This window comes from Parasteatoda tepidariorum, chromosome 3, assembly GCF_982258835.1.
Source record: "Parasteatoda tepidariorum strain Cologne lab strain chromosome 3, Ptep-v5.0, whole genome shotgun sequence".
Lineage (NCBI taxonomy): Eukaryota > Metazoa > Arthropoda > Arachnida > Araneae > Theridiidae > Parasteatoda > Parasteatoda tepidariorum.
The window spans coordinates 62,097,280-62,121,730 of NC_141757.1; the positions used below are offsets into that span (position 1 = coordinate 62,097,280).

The 24,451-nt window shown below is 27.3% G+C and overlaps 1 protein-coding gene across 2 annotated transcripts in view; it reads right to left on the reverse strand.

The window, feature by feature from the left end:
* Positions 1-24,451, reverse strand: part of raskol (Ras GTPase-activating protein raskol) — a 319,700-nt gene that overhangs the window by 222,753 nt on the left and 72,496 nt on the right. The gene's annotated exons all lie outside the window — the stretch shown is intronic.

Genomic DNA, 24,451 nt, shown 5'->3' on the forward strand with positions numbered 1-24,451 from the left:
TTAGCTTACATCAATAATGATTCGTCAGATATAGTGTTATAGTTTTTTCCTAGTTTAAATATTAGTTTGCGACCACTAATGAGTGAGTATAATTTATTGATTTAACTATAAAAAGTATTTTTAAAATATATATTAAGAACGGTGATTACGGAACATTATATTATGATGTTGGTGTTATTATAATGCATTTTATGATCAATAATTTGAAATTGTGGAGTAAAGTTAAAAGTGAACTTTTAACAGTTTCCTTTCATCAAAATTTTAAATTAAGTAATTAAAATAAATTATGAAATTACAAATTAAGACTATATGTACGGCCAATTTTTTTAAACTAGTAAAAAAATAAATTTAATTTTAATATAATTTAATACAAATATTTATAAATAGACAACATAACATGTAGTTCATTTTGTACACGCATATTTGTGATTTAAGTGTTTTCCTGTGAGGCCATTGGACGCTTTATTGAGTTAAACGTCATACTTTTTAACTTTATAGCCCAAGACAAGGTTATTCTTTTTCAAGCCTCGTTTTTAAATGATGTGTATAGTGAAATGGTTATTTTACGACGTTTCACTTTCAGTTTATTGAGTGGAAAAAAAGTATTGTTATAGTAAAAATGAACTGCGTGTCCAAAGTTATAAAATGACGACTCTCTTCATTTTTTTTTATTAAGAACTATAAATTCTTCCTGATAGAAACACATAACGCTTGAAATATACATCTTATTGGAAACTGTTATCGAATTGTTCTATTTTGTTGTTGTTGTTGTGTTTTATTGTATAATAAAGTATTCTAAACTATGCCAATTTTTTGGTAACAGTAATGATTCCGATTTTGGCTCAATATTTTTGAAAAGTTCTGAGACGGTCAATCAAAAAACGAGCTAGACAAGATTTGTTTACATTCACAATTTTTAACAGTTATTTACAAAACTAGGAACCACAGCTCATCATCCAATTGTAGTTTGCCTTGCACTCTTCAGTGCTATTTTTATCTTAAATCCTCATTTTTCGAAGAAGAAAAAGATACGTTTTCTTTTATAAAATGTATAATTATAATTTTATGTTAAGACTATTATTAATTTTTTTAATATGTTGATCGCAACAAAATAAACGTTTATTTAATTTTGAAAAACAATTTTGTATAGTACTTGGAAAAATATATATAAAATTTAGGAATACAGTATTAATATCCCAAAAAGAAGTAATACATGAGAAATAATTTTACTTGTTAGCAATATGTAACGATAACCTGATATTGTGTAACAGTTCAAATTAAAACAGTTTTTATCTCTCTTGTCTCTTACATATTTTTAAAAATTTTGATACAAATGTTAAGGTTTATATCTGACAACACCTAACCTGTTTCTTTTTTTATTATTATTTTTTTTAATAAATTTCATGAATCCTTTCGTAATTTTTGTCATCAAGTTAAAAACGAGATTATAAAAAAAACTATGTAATTTTTGTAACAGTAGTTAAACAGTAAATATTTAAAGCAGAAAAAAAAAGTGAAAAAAATATTCGTTATAAGACACTGGGTAATAGATAGATTGGGCTCAAGGTTAACAGCTGATAATTATCGAATTAATAATCGAATCTTAAGTTTTTTTTTTTGTTTGTTCCATGTACACTTTTTTTCACACCTCCATAGTTTCAAGTTTCTATGCGTAATTGTTATTGCGCAGCAAAACGAAATCCAGCGTTAAGTTGAATACCCCAAAAAGCGCTTTACGTAGCGTATACTCCGCATAAGCTGCAAGTATATAGTTCTCATAAAATAAGTTAAAAATATTTTTAAAAATATTTTATTTCAATAATTTTTCTTCTCTTTTATTATGTTATTTTCCATGTTTTCTCTATGTTATGTATATATTTATAGTGCCCTAAATAGACATACAAGGTACTGACGAATAAATAACATGACGTAATAGCCCCAACAGGTAAAAACGTGTTTTTCTTACAGTTAACAATAAAAAAAAATTTCAAATTCCAGACATATATCTCACGAAACAATACAAAAAGCGGAAGTTTCACAAGACTATGTGATGTCATATCGAGAGCATTAACATAATCCATTGAAATACAACAATGATTCTAAAGAAACAAAACATCTGAACATATTACTGTTTACACGCTGTGGTTTTGTGACATATCCTTACCCAATGTTTCTTTTATTGGAATATTTTTTTTGGATAATTTTAGAAGATGAAGAGCATCCATGCATCAATAAAGAGAATAGTTAGATTCGTGGTACTCAAGTCAAGAGGGCGTTGGAGAAAAAAAATGCATAAAAAATATGCCCATTTTTTTCTTTAATATTTTTATCTTGGGAAGCTTTAAAAAGTAACGTCGCTTCGAAAGGGGGAAAAAACGTTGCCACCGAATTGTTTTCAAAAACAAATAAATTAAATGACAATAAATACATTTCAAAATATTATTTTTTACTTTTATCTATTTTATAAGTTCACAACACATGAAAAGTAAACAAGCTCGTGTAAAACGATAGTATTTTATTAATATTTGTCTAAAAATTTACAATAATGTAAAAAATGTTTGTATTTAATATGAAAAATAAGTAAAAGCGTTTTATTTAACTCTTAAAATCGTACTATATTTGGATTTCTAAAAGATAATTACAAAAATTTACTAAATTCTAAAAAAAAATTACTAAAATTCTGAAAGATAATTACAAAAATTCACTAAATTCAAAAAAAAAAAAATTTACTAAAATTCTAAAAGATAATTACAAAAATTATGAAATGTATTCTTACAATAACGAGTTAAAAAATTACTAATAATACTGTTAAAGTGCAAAAATCAGTTATTCTGCAGATTACCTCAATAATAAGCACATTAACAAGGGTGATTCTTTAAAGTGCGAAAATCAGTTATTCTGTAGATTGTCTCGATAATATGCGAATTAACTAGGGTGATTCATCAAAGAACCGAAAATTTTTTCATTTTTTATTCGTTTTTTACTCGCAATCGTTAAAGTGAAAATTAGATCTTTGCCAGCAACGATTCTGTACTCTTGAATTAACATCATGTTATTTATTCGATATCTGAGGTTAATAGAATCAACTAATTAGTTGCTAGAAATCATGAATAAAAATAAATAATTACAACACAAAGCATCAATTTAAAACATTATTATAATTAAATGAGAATTATAAGGATTTAACTTATGAGAACAAAATGATAATATTATTACAAGGAGAGAAATAAACTTTTGAGCTTTAACGATACGGAAGCCATTAATGTGCATATTATTTAGGTAAAATACGGAGAAATCTCCGTCCCGTATTTTAATGGAGAAAATCAGTTATTTAGCAGATTAGCTGTGCATATTAACGGCTTTTGAGTTACAGCGGAAACAAATCGGCGCATTCCAAAAGATGTTTTAAAAACTGCTCGTTAACTGAGTTTTAGATAGACGTATATTTGTAAATACATATTAGAAAATTAGAAAAGCTTGTAAGATTCGAAGCAAAGGAAGAAAAAAGTAATCCTTAATTTTCATTTGGATTTTTTTTTCTTTTGTGAAATTTTTATTTTGAAATTTTTTTATTTTTTATTTCTTCCTTTAGCCGAAAAAGTGTCATCTATAGAATCAACTTAATAAAACTTTAAAAAGTTCTAGTATTGAAAATAATATTCAAGGTATAATTTATTCAAGGTTAGATAAAGTGAAAAATAGCAATCTATGCAGATGATACAGCAATCTTACACATCATATCATGATCTTACACAAAAAAAAAAAAAAAAAAAAAATACATGCATGGATTCTATTAAAGAAATTGGCAAGAATTGCAAATAAATAATTAGAAAATTTATAAGTATTTAAGTTTACAAGTTGTAAAAAAAGTTTTCAAAAGTTTTAAGTTTTCTAAAATATTAGAAAATTCTCAAAAATTATAATTTTCTGAACTATTAGAAATTATTCGTCGAAATGTATATTTTTAATGCAATAGATTCTCCAAAAATGCTTTTTTTATTTATTTATTTGACGACCTAAAATCAGCGGGATAGAAACAGAATCTTTCTGACACAAACACTAAGAATCTACGACGAAGGGTGAAACACTAATTTAGAATTTTAGTAAGGATAATAGATTCTGAAATAAATAAATTTTTTCACAAATGGATTTTTTCTTCTTCTTTTTGAGGACATTGTATGTTACGCTTTTGACGAAGTGATTACCGCCGTTTTCTTTGTTTATTTTTATTTTCTGACGCTACTAGCAAAAGAATGTTTTTTATTTATAATAAATAGTCTAATACTTACTAATAAAATATGTTAGGTAATCGAAATTATTTTTATAATAAAATATAAAATCCAAAAAATAGTATTCAAAAATGTATCAATAATAGATTTTCTAAATTAGAGAAATTTCAACGAATTGTTTCTTCTAGATCTAAATTTATTTTTATGAAATAATGACAAATAGGAAATGTTTGGAGGATTTGATCACTTTGACCTTTTTCAATTTACATAAAAATAGAAAAAAGAAAAAAAAAAACGACGTAACAAAACCGCAAACTCATTATAAATTTGAGGTTTCAGAAATAAACACTTCACAATGGTTCACCCCCGCATGTCGTTTAACTCTCCATCTATTCTTCAAAATTCATATATCGACTCCAACGTAATTTGAATATATGCGAGGGAAGTAAAGATATATTGAGATTCCAAGGTCAAAAGGATGTATAAGGTTTGGCGGCTGTTGTATATATTTTTGCCACCTGCCACTCACAGCTATTGATGGCCATGCTTGTAATTTCAGGTGACGGCTTCAATATAAACTATCTGATAATACAGAAACGCTGAATATAAAAATTGAGATTTAAAGAAGATAAATCGCTATTTGAGAATCATCTTACACGCACGATGAATGGTAGACCAGCTTCGAACAATTAAACTTAGTAACCTCTAAATATATTATTGTTATTATGCTGCTTAGATAATAAGTATTTTTGAATAGTAATTATTAAAAAATGAAATTTCACTACGTGCATTAAAACAACGTACAAAAATGAGTTATTTTTGAAGTTGACCAAGAGTCAGATTTAAGTTTAATTCTATCTTTATTCTTTCATATTTTTTTAAAAAATTAAAATGTATGTACTTAGTTGACAAATAAACTTTTGAGCCTTAGCGATATACGGAAGCCATTAATGTGCATATTATTTAGGTAAAATACGGAGAAATCTCCGTGAGTTTTAGATAGACGTATGCTTGTAAATACATATTAGAAAATTAGAAAAGCTTGTAAAATTCGAAGCAAAACAACAAAAAAAGTAATCTTTAATTTTCATTTGGATTTTCTTTTGTGAAATGTTTATTTTAAAACATTTTCTTTAATAGAAACAGTAGAAATTCAAAAAGTTTTAGCATTGATTATTGTTATTATTTTATGTAAATATTGTCAAACTTTATGAAAGATACCTTAAGTAGCTGTAAAATTTAAAAAACATTTAAAGCCCGGAAAAAAAATCTAAAATTGGGTTACTTAGTTTCATAAAATGCTTATAAAAGAAGTAAATGTAATAATAAAATGTTCCAAAACATTAATTTGTGACTTGATAGGGAATTAGTATCTATATAGTTCTATCTATAGAAAAGAAGTAAATGTATAAAAGAAGTAAATGTAATAATAAAATGTTCCAAAATATTAATTTGTGACTTGATAGGGAATTAGTATCTATATAATTCTATCTATAGAAAAGAAGTAAATATATAAAAGAAGTAAATGTAATAATAAAATGTTCCAAAACATTAATTTGTGACTTGATAGGGAATTAGTATCTATATAATTCGATCTATAGAAAAGAAGTAAATGTATAAAAGAAGTAAATGTAATAATAAAATGTTCCAAAACATTAATTTGTGACTTGATAGGGAATTAGTATCTATATAATTCTATCTATAGAAAAGAAGTAAATGTATAAAAGAAGTAAATGTAATAATAAAATGTTCCAAAACATTAATTTGTGACTTGATAGGGAACTAGTATCCATATAATTCTATCCATAGATTAATCAAGAGAAAGACATAGATTAAGTAGAATCTGTCTCCAGGTCTGTTTTAAATCAGATGTCATATAATATAGTCGAATTGATTTATTAAGAGTACTGAGTTAACAAAATGCTTTAATTAATGACAAAATTTTAAATAAATGATTAGTTTAATGCTAGGAAGTTTATTTTAGTACCTTGTTATTTCGAGCGTACCTCGGATTTCACGAGGAATTTTTAATAAACTTTTTGTAAAATTATTTAATGAAAGCTGTAGGGGAAAAATATTCAACTGTTCGAAGATATTGCAATCCGTACAAAAGGGGTTTAAAAACACCCCTGTAGTTAACAATGAAGGGAAACAACGCGAATTCCCTCACACTTTTTTCCATTAAATCGCGCAATTATAGCATCTGAGAAAAGATGTCTAAATTTTGTACTTAATAGTATTATTTTTTGATAATTTCGGTCAACTCGTATTTGACGAGAAGAATTTTTTCATTTTCTACTTTCGCGTTTTAAACGAGTTTCACAATTTTGAAAAAGGGTTAAGTTTGAACAATTTGTTTCTAGAAACATTACATTATTTAATGATATTAAAAAGCTTTTTCTAAAAGTAAAAGTCAAAAAACACTGAACATTCTATCCATATTTCGAATGGAAACAAACAATTGCACTTAATGTCAGCTGTGCACGTAATTCCTAGTGAATCTGTTTACACATTAAACGTTATTATTAACATTTTAATACACTAGAATTAAAGATAGGTTTGTTCTTCACAATCCCGTTGTTTTATCAAACTAGCATTGTCAATACGATGGGCAATAATTGACCAAACGTTAAATACGTAAAACTGCCCGAAGGTAAAGTAGCCTGAAAAATTGACCAAAGAAAAAATTGCAAGTTATTAAAAATTTTGGACTAGTGCTCAATTTAAAACACAGCTTCTCTACTTAAATACAATGTACGATGTTATTTCGGATCGAATTACGGTAAAAAGTAACAGCACTCACGATGCAGCACTACTTTTTACCGTAAAATCCATTCTTACCAAAACATGTTACGGAATTAAAAAAAATCTGATAAACCGTAATTTTTTCAGTAATAATTACCCTAAAATCACTGCAACAAAATAACTATTACTGTAAAAATTACGGTACAATATTTTACGGTATGGATTTTATGGATGATGCGAAAGTGCCGGTACTTAATACCATAATTTTTTACAGTGATACAGCTTCTTTCCAATGTTTCTCATAAAAAAAGTTATACTATTTAAGTCAAGAAGAAAATGGTTTGCTAGAAATTTTTTTCACTATCGATTGAGAATGGATATTTGATTGAATAAAAGAATTAGATTTATCAATGACTAAATTATTTCCTAACGTCTGATATAAAATGTTTATAATGGAAAATATTGTCTTAATAGTTTTTTTTTTTTTAATATTAAGTCACATTTATAAAACGATAAGAACAGTTATTTTTGTAAAAAACCTTGAATGTATCTAGTAAAAAAAATAAATGATTACCAGAAATATGTTAAAAATATTTTTATTCCGAGTAAAGCGTAGGCGCGTAGTTGATTTAAACGAGGCCACTCGTTTAGGTGCTGCTAAGCGAAAAACATGAACATAAATCGTTTTAACGTAGCGGGCGGAAACGTCGGAAACACGTAAAGATGAGATTAAAGAGAAATAAATATTTAATTTACAAATTTATATATAGCTTCAAATCTGCATAAAAATTTTTTTCAAACTTTTGAAATTAATAACATTTTTAACTTTCAAAATTGATAACTTAAGAGCTTTTTTCCCGATTTGAAACAGCTGAAGTATTATTACATTTATATTGATTAAAAAAATCGAAATCATACAGTTTTCATTTATAAAAATAACCTATTCCTTTTTGCTTCACAACATAAATTTAGACAAAAAAAGAAGGAAAACAGTTTATATATTAATATACAGGGTTATTCATAATTCCCTCCGGAGTTTCGAATCGAAGCGTTATAGTAAAAAAAACGAAGACGAATATGGCAAAAAAGAACATATGAAATTATTCCGAAAGTATTCAAGTTTTAATTTAAGCAGTTGCCGGTAGATGGCAGTAACATGTACCACTGAAGCCAGTTGTAGTAAAGAAAAATGGCGTTTTCAGGAGGAGGGAATTATGAATTACCCTGTATATCTATATATACTGTAGCATTATTTATATTATTATTTATAGTTATCAAAATTTTTAAAATGGACACAAAATCAAAAGACAATGAAGTCAAACAGATGTATTTGTATCATGCTCTGATAATATATTTTTGCTGTTTACCTTTCTAAAATTAAAAAAAAAAAATTCTGAAAGATGTAATCATAGTAAAAGAATATTTTCACACTCAAACTAAAGGATTATTAGAACTTAGAAAATTTCTTTAATAAGTCATTCAAAAAGGTATTCTGCGTATAATTAACGAGTTATTTAGTATATAATAACCGAAATTTTTTTTGTTTATTTTTTTACACTCAGCGACAATTCAATTTAAATCATAATCAATCAAGCAAGCAAGATGTATTCGTTTCACGGTGATAATTCGCTTTTCACGGTTTCCCTCTTCAAAGTTCGTATTTCAAATAAAAAAAAAAAAAATAAAAAAAAAAGCAACCAAGTAATTGTTTTTTTTTTTAATTCGCTTACACCTGCATAAAATACTACATATCACCTAGCACCATCTTTACTTACAAAAACCCGCGTCACCGTCACTAATTACCACAAAATTTGGCAACCTTCCAAATGTAATCCATCTTTTCATAAAGCAGAAACTTTTTCTCCGGGCAGATCACCTGTTCAGATAAAAAAAAAAAAAAAAAAAAAGCGGTCACAACGCGTGGATATTATAGGCACATCACGCGTTTTCGCTTTCTTTTGCTTAATTTATTTTTGTTCCATCAGCAAGATCCCTCTCTGATGCTCGCATACTCGTTAACTGGCCACGTGACGTAACGTGAATCAGAGAAAGGAACACATTACGTATGCAAGATGCGTCCGACAAATGAGGCAACTAGTTGGATCTGAGACACGATCGGTAAAGTGCCGTGGATAGTGTTGCTTTCAGAAGATGACTATCTTCAGTTAGGGTTTTTTTCTTTAAAAAAAGTCGAGATACATCGTGATATTCGTCCATTCACTCATCGAACTTTCACACTTTCGAGAGAGTAATTGTGGGAGAATGAAAATCTTTCAAAATAATGAGGCATTTATCAGATGATGATGCATTCAAAATAGCGTGTATGGTGTAGAATATTTGGGATGAAAATAAGTTATATTTAACTTTAGTACGATAAAAGAGCTTTGCACTGTTGATGAATCATTTCGTCATTTTCTCATAAATGCACAGCAAACCGAGCTGTATCCTCAAATAAAAGTTAGTCATAATCCACATTATCAAAAACCCCATCGTTCATGATCTTGCTGCTTTTCAAATATTTGAAAATCATTATCATTCTGATTTTTTAACACTTACTGTTTCACTTTTAACTGGATATTTATCTCTTTGTTGCGATGTTGGATAAAATCATCTCTGCTTTACCATCTCTGCCACTCATCCTATTGATAAAGGTGATCCAATGTATTACGAAAGCACACTTAATTTTTAGACGTTGATTTTAAGGAAGTATAATTTCATCACAATGAATTACTCTCGCAATATTAAAGTAGCTTAAAATATTGCCATAGTATATTTTTATGTTACTGAGAGCCAGCAGTGAAACTTAACTTTCAAAAGAAGCATCTTAACGATGGTCGGGCTTACTAGAAGGCTTTCATTATAAAAACCGATTATAAAAATCCATCAAATTATGCTGTTTTTTGAGCATGAAAAACCAACATTTTTCCATTTCGACCGTTTTCGAAAAAAAGTTGTTCCATTTCGACCTCGGAGTACTTGGTCAGTCTTGACGATATCATCAAAAAGTATGTTCTTTCATGGACTCTCGCTATGGTAACCATGAAATCCATATTTGACCGTAATAAGAAAACCGTCAAAAACTTTGTATAGAGATATAATTGGCTTCAAAATGGTTTTTAATTTTCATAAGCTAGTTTATCAAACTTAAATTTTGAAGGAATAGGCATAAAATAACTTTTTTCGAACTATCGTCATCGCATGAACACAAAAGTACTTTTCCAAGGATTATTAAATTTAGTCTACAAATTTTTATAAAATTATTTTCAGTACCTAAGATGAACAAGTCATCTAAGGAGGATTTTTGTGACAATCAACGTTTACCTTAGTATATTCTTAATTTTAAATTAGATTATAAAGTATTTCGTTAAAAAAAATATAGGAACAAATTCGCTTATAAGTTTTTTTCCGTGATATATGAATTGAAAAAAGCGAGCAATTTTTTCCGTAGCTCTTCATTCATAATGATACTCCAACCCATACTGCTGGAGATATATATTAATTTCAAATAAAAACCATTGTTATTATGGTCCTAATCATTTGACACTTAGTTTTAACCGTGCTTCTTTTTTTATATTTCCCTTATTTATGTCAAACAAATAAGCGTAGTTTGAGGGAAATAGTCTAACATTTTTATTAAATTATAGATAATTGAGAAAATTTAGCGTTTCCAATCTTTGAAGAAGTAAATGCGTTAAGGCAGTGCTTCCTAAAGTGTGGTACGCGTACCCCCAGGGGTACAGGAACAGTTTAGAGGGGGTGCGCGTTCTTATGCTAAATATCTTGCAACAAACGAAAATTTCAAAAATGTTTATTTAAAAACAAAGCTAGCCATGAAAATTTACGATTACGTTTTTTTCTATAGACTATTTTTTGTAGAGTTAACACTTAATAATTAGTGGTGTCAACAGTCAGTTGTAATTTTTAACAGCAATTTTTTTACAGTAAAAAATACATTCATTTTTTTATTAGTGGTACACAGCGTTACGAAAAAATTTAGAAAGGGTACACAAAAGTCATAAGTTTGGGAAACACTGCGTTAAGGTATCATATGGATTTTGGAAAATAGGTCAATGTCGGAAATCTACTTGACGAAAGTTTAGCTACGTAAACTTAAATTAGTATGTGTTAGAAATATTATAATGATTACTGATATCTTTTCTTACACTGTAAAAAATTACGGTAAAAAATACCAGCTGTGCCGTAAAATCCACTTTTTCCGGAACATGTTACGAAACAAAAATTTGATATGTCGTAATTTTTACAGTTAAATGATTAAATAAATATTACTCAAATTGTTCTTTGATTTTTTATATATTTGATTTTCAACATACTTATTACTACAATTAACATGTTCATTTAAAACGTTAATTATACGAAAAATACAATTGATTTTTAACATACTTATTACTCTAATTAAATAAATATTATTGTAAAAATTACGATACAATATTTTACGGTGAAAATGGTATTTAAGGTGAAATGGATTCACCCAACTTTAACCCGTAATTTGATCCGGAATTTTAGACAGTGTAGGCATTCGAATTTAGCTTGCAGCAGCAAGAATAATACAACCCCGATCCAGCCCCAGTCTTTCAAAAATATTGGTTGTCGCATTTTATTAAAAAAAAAAAAGAAGAAGAAGTTGCATAGCATAAATATTGAATGCGACTACTAAAGACGTAAATAAAAATCTTTGTGCTCTTAAAAAATGTATGCATGGTTCGTTCTTTCCACCACATTTATTACATTCGCTAATGTTAAAATAAAAACGAGACCGAATGCTCTTGAATATTTGTTATATCAAAATACAATAAAAGCAACGACCTGAGAGAGATTTATTTAAAGGGTATTATAAAATGAGAGTTCCGCAGAAATGATTCTCTTTTTCACAAAACAAATTTAAAAAAGAGGAGGGCTACAAAAATGTTCTGATTTTCTTCGGAAGAACAATATATAGGGTAGAGTCTGCGTGCAATAGGGTAATTCCTCACACACATCTCAAAGAATAGAGAAGGCTATAACAGACAGGGAGCATTTATGTGGAAAATCTGATGGCTAAGAGGGCGTTATCACGCTACAACATTTCGACATATCGTTTCAGTTTTCTTCGACACGTTAAAAAACATTTAGTATTTAAAAGTAATAATTATAATCAACAATAATAGCCTGAGAGGTTATTATTAAACGATAAAATTGGTCATTGTAATCTCTCTTTTTTCAACTTTTGCATGTGTTTGTAGACTAAAACAATGGTATGGTCGTTCGTCTGCACGGTAAAGAATTCCGGATCCAATTACGGTATAAAATACCGGCACTTTGTATGCATCATTCGTAAAATCCATTTTTACCGTAAACTTTTACACCGTACAGCAATATTTCTTTAACTAGCGTGACTCAGGGACTTCACGGTAATTATTACTGTAAATATTACGGTATTATAGATTTTTTTGTTGCTTAACATGTTCCAGCGAAATTGGATTTTGCCGTAAAAAGTACCGTCACACTGAATGCCTGATTCGTAATTTTTTTTCCAGAGCGGTGGGCTGACAGAGGTGCGTTGAAGATTAAAACAAAAAGCAAAAAATTTTATTATTATTTTTATAATAATAAAATTTTTTGTCAAAATACAATTATAAATGCATTAAAATATTGATCTACCTTTTATTAAATGATGTATTCTAAAGATGAAAAATTTTATTTTTATATTTCTAACCTTAATCTAATTTTTACTTGTATATTTAGCAAAGGGAAATTAAATTACATTTTTAAACAAAAAATGTTTTAAAATTTGACTTACTCTTTCTAACAAACTCTTATTTATCTCCCATATATTTAGAATACATGGTTGGGAATAGAAAGCTTTTGTTTTAATTAATTGTATTAGATTCCAAAAATAAATTGATTTAATTTTATTGGTGTGAAAAAAAGGTTATATAACAATCAATATCCATTAATTTTAATTGGTTACATTTATATGGAATCAGTTCAAAGCCAGTTTTAGTTACAAAGCAGTTAACAATTTAATAAATTTAGTAAAACAAATTGTTTTGAACAAATTTGATAAAATTATAAAAATAAGTATAAAATTTTTATATGCATTAATAAACTAACAATAGAAAGAAGTTTTAAAAATTAATGACATAATGCGTAAAAATAAGGTGATTAAAAACTGCACACATACAATTTGCACTTAAGACTACTTAGTAGTATAATGAAGTAGAGTGTAATATTTATATATATATATATATATATTTTTAGATTACAGGTTCTCAACTTTTTATTTTAACTCTGCAATCGTTTCTGATTTCTCTTTACATATTTTTATAAAAAAATCCATTTCATAAAAGTGAAATAAATTTATTTTAAACAGGATCAAAAGCAAACTAAGAACTGTACCAATTATGATTATAAAATAATAATTATGAAAGATATAAAATTTTAAGTTTATTTATATAAGATTATTTATTTGTTTTCGTGAAAAAGATGAATACATAATTTTTTAACAACAAAATAAATGAGTAAAATTTCTAGAATGTTAGTAATAACAATTGATACTTATAGTTAACAATAAAAACACAAGGAATGCAAATTTGCAAGAGGCAAAAATAATTACGAAAGTGTAATTTCTCATTATTTCATAATAGATATTTAACGAAGAATTTTTAAAATGAATGTCTTATTCATGATTAAAACAGTAAAAAAATGTCACTCGTCAAAAACATGCTAACCCTGATATTAAAAAAAGTAAAATATGAATTTAAAAAATTTGGAGCAAATACCACTAAATCTTACAAGGAGAAAAAAAATGCTAAAGTTACCGTAATCTATGGTAACGACACTTCTGGTGAAAAAAAAACAATCATAATTCTGGTATTGAAATCAAAATATATGGTATTTAAACCATTTATTTGGGAATTTTTCCGTTCACATATGTAACGGTTTACTGGAGATTCTTTTTTTTTCTTTCCAAATTGTACTTGATAAAATTAGTAAACTGGAAAGCAAATTGAACCGAATAAATGTTTTTTTTTCTGCCATGCTCAAAGGTACGAGAAAATTACCAAATTTAATAAAGATTTAATAAAATTACCACATTTTAACACACATTGCAAAACGATATTTCACAGTTAATTTTACCAAAATCATTGTCAAAGAGCTCTGGTAAAAATTACCGATTTTTTTGGCGTTCTTATAGAACCAGAAACACGGTAAATTTTACCATATTCTGGTAGTTTTGACCGTACTTTTTTTCTCAGTATAGTTAAATTTTTCATTTTTTGATCCAAATAACCTGTAAGTAAATAGCAATGTTTATAAATAAAATTGTTTTAAGTAAGTTAAAAGAATAAATTAAACGAAGCAAGCCCTTCACATAATACAAATAAATAATGAACTGCACAAAATAAAAATGTTAGTTACTTCATAAGAGAAGCTATATCATAAATATAAAATAAATGTAATTCATGAATTTTTTTCTATCAAAACGAAAGCTGAAGTAAATTCATATGGCAATTATTAACTCAAAAATCTTTACTTTAAAAAATTCCGAGGACGTCAGAAAAATAATATCTTGTTTCATAACAGCATTTCCTTTAACATGACAATGAAAGAAAAGCAAAAAGCGCTGCCATAGTTGAGGTTAAAAAATAAGCTACATCTTGGTTTCCATGGTAACAGTTCCCAAGAGATATTTCATTTCCAGATATCTACTGAAAAGGCTGAAAAAGCCATTCTTTTTATTCTGATCTCGATCATTCCTCTTTCTTTGGTGATCTGAAATCTTTAAAGTGTATGGGAGACAAAACTCGTGAAGGAAATGATAAATTTCGATAAAAAGAAATCGACAATTCTGTAGAATAAAGTCGACATTTTAGATAACGATTGATGTAAACAAGCAAGTTTGTTTTTTAAACTTTAAAAGTGTTCTTAAGTTACATTAAATTCTGAAAAAAAAACCATATTTTTTTCTAAATTTTACTTAAAATAGAAAACAATATAACAGAGTTTCTAAAACTATTATTAACATTACACTGATGAAAAAAGTATGGTCAAAACTACCAGAATATGGTAAAATTTATCGTGTTTCTGACTCCATGGGAACACCAGAAAGCTTGGTAATTTTTACCGTATAGCATTGGAAAGAATTTTGGTAAAATTAACAAAAACATTTGGTTTTATAATATGTGATAAAAGGTATAAAATTTGGTAATTATGTCCTGATACATTAGAGCATGGCATAAAAACCATTTATTTGGTAAAAATTACTTTTCAATTTTAACTTTTTTATTAAATGTGTGGTAATAAGAACTATAATTTTGAAAACTAGAATTTCCGGTAAACCATTACAAAATCAACTGCAAAATAATCAGATGAATGGTTTTAATTCCACATATTTTGGCTTTATTTACCAGAATTATATATTTTATTTATTTACCGGAAATTTCAATGTTGTACGGTCGGGAGACTTTACCAGAATTTTTTTTTCTCTGCTTAGAAAAAAGAAATCAAGTGTTTCAAATCTGAGATTCTTAGAATTCTAGTTTGATATTCAAGAAGAAAAAAAAATCCAATGCATCTACTTTAAGAGAATGACCAGCTGAAATGCTGAGTAAAGTGACCACATAAGACGCATAAATTCGATTCGATTATCCACTTAGACAGGTGATTAACTTATAAAAAGATCACACTACTGTTTTTGCCAATTTGGTACAGGATTTTCGACAGGTGATAAACTTTACAAGGTGGTCAATTTAGCAGGTTGCATGGCAAAATTCTTAAAAAATAAAAAATAAATATCTGTAGCATCTTTTAAAAAATAGCTTTAAAAACCACTAGCGCCATTGCTTAAATTCTTTTCAAATTTTTAATAGGTATTGTTTAACTGTAAAAGAACGTAATTATTACAATTAATTTTTAAATCCCCTTTTCCCTGATGACGTCATAGTTTTAATGAAAATAAAATTAGAAATACATAATTTCCTTAATATAAAGAGCTCATTAAAATTTTTAAACGTGTATTTCAACACTTACCAGTATCTAAAACACTGATACCAAAATTTGATAATCAATAAATTTATACCAAAATATGATAATTAAAAAAATTGTTACCAAAATTTGATAGTTAATAATTTGATACCAAAATTTGATAATTAATAAATTGATACCAAAATTTGATAATTAATAAATTGATACCAAAATTTGATAATTAATAAATTGATACCAAAATTTGATAATTAATAAATTGATACCAAAATTTGATAATTAATAAATTGATACCAAAATTTGATAATTAATAAATTGATACCAAAATTTGACAATTAATAAATTGATACCAAAATATGATAATTAATAAATTGATACCAAAATTTGATCTATTTATAGGGGAAAAACTGATATTGCCTGAGTGAAGCGAGAATCCTTTATTTTATTTTATTTATTTCCCTACTGAATATGTTACTAGGTCTTTTGTTCAGAAGAGTTCATCCAGAAATCATGCAAAAAAGAAAGGTATTATTTATCTATTTAACTTATTGTGTTTGAATAATAGATAAAGTAAGCCGAGCGTTTATCCAAACCACTGTCTCTTAAAATAACATTTTTTGTATATAAATGATACAATAAAGGTTAACAAAACACGTTTATTTTTCGATATTTTTTCACGTTTACGATATAAGTGATTCCAGTGATTTTAGATAATATGATTATGTAGATTTGAAGTAAAAACAATTTAAAATGGGGACAAAACTAAATATTTTATGAAGCGGACAAAAAGAGCATTTTCAATAAATTATTTGTTATAAATAACACAAAGAGTTTCAAAACAATGGCTTTGGAGGTGAGATCAAAGCACATAAGTTTTGTTTCATTTTCTTAAACAAATAAGTAAATAAATAGCAGCGCAAGAAATGTTGCACTGAATAAATTTCAGATAATCATTCTCCAACAATACCTAACACTTCATCATAAATAAATAATATTCTAATACATATTGTGATTTACAAAATAAATTACTTTTTATTTTCTTTGATTTGAAACTAGAAAACTGAAGTCTGTTTTCTAATAATAATAATAATGAAGAGAAATTTAGTTCACTAAATAAATGTGAGCAAGTCGTTTTCTAGGACACTTTAAAGAGAGTTCATATTAAAGAAAGAAACACTATTAAATTTGTTTTATTCATTAATATTGAAAAAAAAACACAGAGATTTTTCAAAACACCTCCAGAGGTTTAGTTTAGATTCAAGAAATACTTAATTTAAATTTTAATGCCAAATTCTCACTCAATAAATATCAATAGCTTGAAATTGGAACAATTTCCTAATATACACACATTTTTGAAATAATCAAGAAAAATTACATAATTACGCTTAGAAACATCAAATTTTATAAAATATTTCAAGAAGAAAACTCTTTTAAATTTAGTAAAAAAAAACAAATTTTTTATATTACAATTAAAATATTGCTTTTTAAACGCACTAATCTAAAATAAAGCTATTTATCTTTTCTCGTTGTATCTATCACAATGTAAAAAAAATCTAAATTGTTTGGATTTCTCATTTAAGGCCTTCATGCACCAGTAGTTCCCTTATAGTATTTTAGAATTTAAAAAAATATGTATAATTGGAAAAAAAAAATACACATTTATAATGATTATCGAAACGTTACATAATTAAGTAACAAAAATAATCTTATTTTTACTAATGTAACGTTTTTTTTTTTTTCTAATTTTTTTTTAATCAAAACCGAAAGCAAATCTGAATTGAAATTTTTCATTAAAAAACGAATTATTAATTACTAATTAGCGAAACAGGCAATTTCATAAAAAGAGAGCCTGAAGTTTTTATCCAATAACAAAAGCACAAAGATTTTTTTAAAAGACGGTCCTGAATGCAGTGGAATCGTTTTAGCAACAATGCGGTTTTATTCAAGTTACGAATTGAAAAGAGATAGTTACAAAAAATGAGCTCTACCGTATCAAATACTCCCCAATCTCTTTATTTATTTGTTATTATTTTTCATTCTCTTATCTGTAGAGTGATTTGAGTCTTGAATTATTGGAATCGAAATCACCACAGTAAATGAATTATTTTTATGATAAACTGAATAAGAAACTACAATGGACTATAAGAGAAGAATCTATAAAATTTAAGGGCTTATTTTGAAACAATGATCGTAAGCAATAACAGCTCACAAGGAAATGGCAAAGAGATAGTGGTTAAAAAAATTTACATTCATAATGAGTAAAGAAAGTAATAACAATGCGAAATTAAGTAGTAAAAAATACTTATTTTACATTAAAAACAAATTATTAATTACTACAGACATCTTTCAGAAAAAGTTAGCTTGAAGCTTTCAACAAATAAAAAAAGTACATTGATTTTTAAAGCGGTTGTTTCTAGGAAAAATGGAATTCAACACTGAGATTTCGTTCTTTTCGAATTGTAAACTGAAAGAAATTGTCACAAAAAATGGGCTTTACGAGATTAAATACTCTTAATCACTTTATTGATTTATGATTATTTTTTGTAACAATGCCATTTCATCCTATTTAAGCTGCAAATTGAAAGAAATTGTTATAAAAATGAGCTCCATGTATTAAATAGCCATATTCTCTTTATTTATTTATTATTATTTTTGTAATAATATAATTTCATTCGATTCAAACTACAAAACTGATATTCAGACTACAAAACTGAGATTCAAACTACAAAACTGATTGTTACACAAAATAATACAACATAAAATACTCCCAAGCTCATTATTTATTTATTATTATTTTTTGTAATAATGCGATTTCATTCGATTCAAACTACAAACCTGAAAAGATTGTTACACAAGCTCTACATTTATTTATTTATTTTATTTTTTGTAACAATACTACTTCATTCTACTCAAGCTAAAAAATGAAAAGATAGTTACAAAAAATTATGCCTACAATATAAAATACTTCCAAGCTCTTTATTTATTTATTATTATTATTTGAATTATTGAGATTTTATTCAATTCAAACAATATTCAACTGAAAAAATTGTTACAAAAAGTAAGTTCTGTAGCCCCAAATACTCCTAATCTCTTTATTTATTTATTATTATTTTGAACTCCTTATTGTAGTGCCATTTGAATCTTGAATAATTCCGATGAAAATCATCACAGTAAAAGTATTAATTTTGGGACTTAGATAAGTAAGTTACTGAGAATCCACAATGGACACTAATAGGAGAATCCATGAAATTTTAGGGCTTTTTTGGAAAGAACGAAGCGCCACACTGGTAACCAATAACAGTTCACAAGAAAAAGCAAAGAGATTGTGATTAAAAAAAATCTTTAAAATCAAATGCATGCTCATATATTTATGTTTTTGTATCTTTGTTAGTGCTTTTTCTTACTGAAAATTCTAGTGTTTTTCTGTATATGAACGTTAGAATGCAACAGCTTTAAAAGCACAACAAGCGATCGACAAAAGAAAGCAATCATATGCTTTTTAATATCTAACTTATTTGCCAACTTTAAAAAACGCAATACAATTAACGTCGTAAAACTCTTTTTAAATTGTTTTTATGTTTTAAAAGATTTCAAATTATAAAAATAGTTAAGAATAGTAATTTAGAAAAATAGTGTCTGATTAACATATTTGTTAGAAGTATAACGCCATCCCCAACTCAATAAAAAGTTTTATTAACAGCAAAAATATTATATTATTCATACTTAATAAAACTTACATAATAAACTTATAGAGAGCGAAATGATGTATCTGTGTATGATGGGGGTTGACGGACCTTCACAACAGAGGACAGTGACGTTCGAAAACTATTGTGCTGCGGTAGATGTCACAAGAGCAAGGGCATTCTGAGTCATGGCAATAGGATGTTGCTATGGTAACAGACGCTGTTGCCTTCGATGGACATACCGACAATGTCATAATATCGGTTCTCTAAAGGGGGAAAAAACATAAAATAAAAATTCCTGTAATGGAATGAGAGAAGCTGGATAACAGGGAAGGAAGGCGATTACGAACGGTTTACGATTTGAGTGAATTTAACAATTTGATGGGTGCTGAGATCGATATTCGATCAGCTGAACGAGGTTTATGAAACAAGCTCGTTTATCAGAATTCATCGTAATTTAAACGAGTAATAATTTAAATTTTATTCTGTGCTTTCATTTATAACATTTTATAGAACTAAAAAGTAAGATTGCATTACTCCACTCCTAAGACGTAAATATTTCAGATTTTAAGTCTGGTAAACATAGAGGTTGTTGTTCACCTTATTTACTGTTGAAAAGTTAAGATATTTCTATCAGTTAGAATCTTAGAGTACATAATGTTTGAGAATGTAACTGTTGAGCTCTTAATCTCATAAGCGTTTTCTTATATACGCACTCGTTTTACGAGCTATTCACAAAATCAGTAACTTTAATACAATCGAGTCGTATTTCTTAGTGGATCATAAAATTTACGATAGTTAATTTTAGACAGTATAAAATAAATCTAACAAAAATAAGATAGTTGAATTCTTATTTTTAAACTTAGAGGTTTTAAACGTAGAATTATTATTATTTACTTTTTTTCTACATCGGATCAGTTTTATTTAGTGTACTCATTGCAATTGAGGAACCTAAAACGTATATAGGTTGTTAAAACATTGCCAATAAGAAAAAAAATTACCACTATTGGGCTCTTAACCAAGTTGAGACATATACGAACTCGTTTTATGAGGTACTCATAAAATCGATATCATGATCTTGACATAATCGAACCACATTTCTTAGTAGATCATATGACATTTTATTATTTATTTTACATTGCATAAAGTAAATCTAACAAAAAAATGAAAATAACTATGAGATTATATGAAGTTTTTTTTTTGCATTGTGCAGAAATTCGAAAACCTTGCAGTTTGTTTATGTAATGTTATAAAGTTTATCAAATTGTAATCTTAAAAAATTTATCAAATAGAAAGATTTGTACTGTTTCTGAAATGCTATAAAGTTTATCAAATAGAAAGACTTGTACTCTCAAAATATAGATCCATAGTTAAATCAATCACAATATTGAAATAATGAATGTTCTCATTAAAGTTGTGTAATTATGTAAATGACAGATTAATTAGTTCATTCAATTTTCATTCAATTAGTTCATTCAATTCATGATCATTTCTATTTACTTCATTTTCCGCTTTTAATTTTTCGTTTTTTAAAAGCTGTTTTTTTTAATGCATCAACTACATTGTAAAAAATTACGGTAAGAAATGCCGACACGCACGGTACGGGTAATTTATATTTTAAGATAAAAATTTTCCGTAATTTTAGGTAATTGAGATTTTATGGTAATTTTACGGTTACGGGTGCTTTGGAGTTTACGGTAAAAGTACCGACACTCAGGGTGGCAGGCAATTTTTTACAGTCGAATCCATTTTACGGAACAAAAATTCTGACATACAGTAATTTTTACGGTAATAATTCCCGTAAAATCATAGAATCACTCTAATTAAATTTATATTATGTAAAAATTTTAGTATAATATTTTACGGTAAAAATAGATTTTACGGATGATGCACCCAAAGTGCCGGTACTTTAAACAGAAAGTCGATCAGAAATTTTCTAACGTGTACATATGCGCTACATATACGTGCAGGTATTCTGTACTTTAAAATCACTAACCCTGTTCTGAATTTATATTGACAAATGGTTCTATACGCAAGGATTTCTTTTTTTTAATGTTTTATACACAACTTTCAGAGAACAATTCGGAAAAACACCTAAGGCGCAGTTTTCCTTCACTTTATCGATTTTCGAACTTAAATTCTAAACCCCTTTTCGGTGTCTTGTTATCCAATCACAGAGAAGCGGGCCACAAAATTGGATCTACCAGAAAGCACAGTGAAAAAAAAAATTCAAATAACTTGTGAGGTGGTTTATTTTGGATGTAGAATTTTTATTTTAACCCCTCTTGCTCTTACGCTGTCGGTGGCTGGAAGATCCACGAGAGATTTGATTAACCTCAACGAACTGCATCCGAAAAAAAGCTTTCTATTGGCTTCAGCATCGCATCAACATAGGGGTGGAAAGGAAAGATTAATGTTTCGGTGGAACACAACGAGTAATGAACTACTCTCACGTCTTACAAGATTCCGCTCTAGCTTTTACAGAGTGTAAATTCAAAAACAAATGCCGGGCTTTTAATATTATGAAGTTAATACGGTGAAAGGGACTTGTGTTTTTGAAAGGTAATGTATATTGCAGAAAGCAAATTTTAAATTAGAAAAATCATAACTCTTTAACAAGTAAAAGAGATAAAAAAAAATTTTTTTTCAAATGCGAAATATTTATAGTTATGATTACCACTCCATCGACACTATTATTAAAAAAATTCATTATTAAACTTACCACTTATTATTAAAAAAGAAGCTTACTTATGCTTCTCAAAAATTAGTATCTATATCTATGTATTTGATGGTTGTGTATTGATGGAATATTCCATAAAATGAATATGAAATGCCATATTCAAATATATGCCAAATTAAATTTATAAAAGACTACACATTAATAAAAAGGCTTAAGCTATAAAATACTTCCCACACTTTTATTTCCCCCCATAAGTATTTCGAAGTATATGTATATTAATTTCAGCATTGTTATATCATCATCAAGTTAATAAGGCAAATACTAAAATCCTTTTGCCGACGTTATTTACCCCATATTGAAGGGTTAACACACACATCGTTTAATTTATTTTTATTTTTCAACCTACATGTTTTAAGTATTTTAATACATGTAAACTTAGAGTGTAACTACAGATCTAAGTTTTACAACAATTAATTAACCTCTAAAAGGTCTAAAATTGAAAGATTGTTTTGCAGTTTAAGATCTGAATGGGTAAACTTATTAAATTGAAAACTTGCTTAACTAACCCCGAATACAAGCATTAAAACATGTACAAGATCAAACAAAGTTATATATAAGAATAAACAACTTTTGGAAATTAATAGTGATACATTGTGAAAAATTCCGGTTAAAATTAAGGTAAATATTACAGTACTTTTTACCGTAAAATTCATTTTCATCGGAACATGTTATGGAACAAAATATCTAATACGCCGTAATTTTTACCGTAAACCATTCGAATCACTCTAAATAAATAAATATTAAGGTAAAAGTTACGAAGTAATATTTCATGGTAAAAAGATACTCTACGGATGATGCACCTAAAATGCCAATACTTTATGCAGGAATTTTTCACAGTGTAGAGTTCTAACGCTGTTAAATTATACGAAGCAATGTAAACAATTCGATAAAAAGACAATATCTAATAAGATTTATGTTTTCCGATCTTTAAATCTGGATATCTAAACCAATAAACCTATTTAAGTTTGAATGAAAAGTTATTCTGTGCTCCATCATTCCTAAACACACAGTAAAAGCAATTTTAGAGCTACCAAAAGCTAAAACAACCAGAAAATCAGAAAATATTGCTATGGCTCCCAAAATAGATGGACCGATTAGATTACAACTGCGCCATAAGTCAGGACCTGTAATGTAATTTGCACAGCCCGGCTCAGACCTAGAGCCCTATGCTGCAGGGAAACAGAACATAAATCCTATTGACCATAGTACGGAAAATTCTACCTCTGTTAAAGTTGCTGCTGCTTATACATTTGAATCTACTGCAGCCATTTCTATGCGGTGGCGTCTTATAAAATATTTTATGTGTACATAAATTCTTTAGAGGGAGGCAAGAAAATGTTTACGCAATAAATATGAAATGTACATTTATAATTGAAGAATCAACTATAATTTTTATATTCTGGTAATAAATATCAGAATATATTTTTAGGCTGAGGTACTCATGGTTTAAGAACTGTCTTACACAAGGAAAAAAGTATGGTCCAAAATTAGGTGGAAAAAGTAAAAATTATCGTGTTTCTAGCTCTATGGGAGCACAAAAAAAACTCGGTAAATTTTACTGAAGCGTTTTGGTCAATGAGTTCGGTAAAATTAACAGTAAAATACGGTTTTATAATAAGTAACAAAATTCTGTAAAAGTTGTAAAATTTGGTAATTTTATCACGATAACATGGTATAAAAACCTTTTATTCGGTAAAATTTACTTTTTAATTTTTTTATCATCGTTAAATGTGCAGCAATAATAATAATTTTGAATTGATAATAATGATAATTTTGAATCAAAATTTCAGGTAAACCGTTGCCATATAAATGAAAAAATTACCTATTGAATGGCTTAAATACCACCTATTTTGGTTTTATTAACCAGAATTATGGTTTTTGTTTAGCAGAAATGTCATTACCACACAATATGATATAATTGTCCATTAATTACATAAAATTTTTACATTGTGAATAACCAGTTGTTTTTCAAAACAATCTATATTCCAGCAATTTTTTCAGATTTCTTTTAATTTTGAAAATGCTTATTCGTGAAACAAAAGCATTGGATGGATTGGATCCCTCATTTAAAT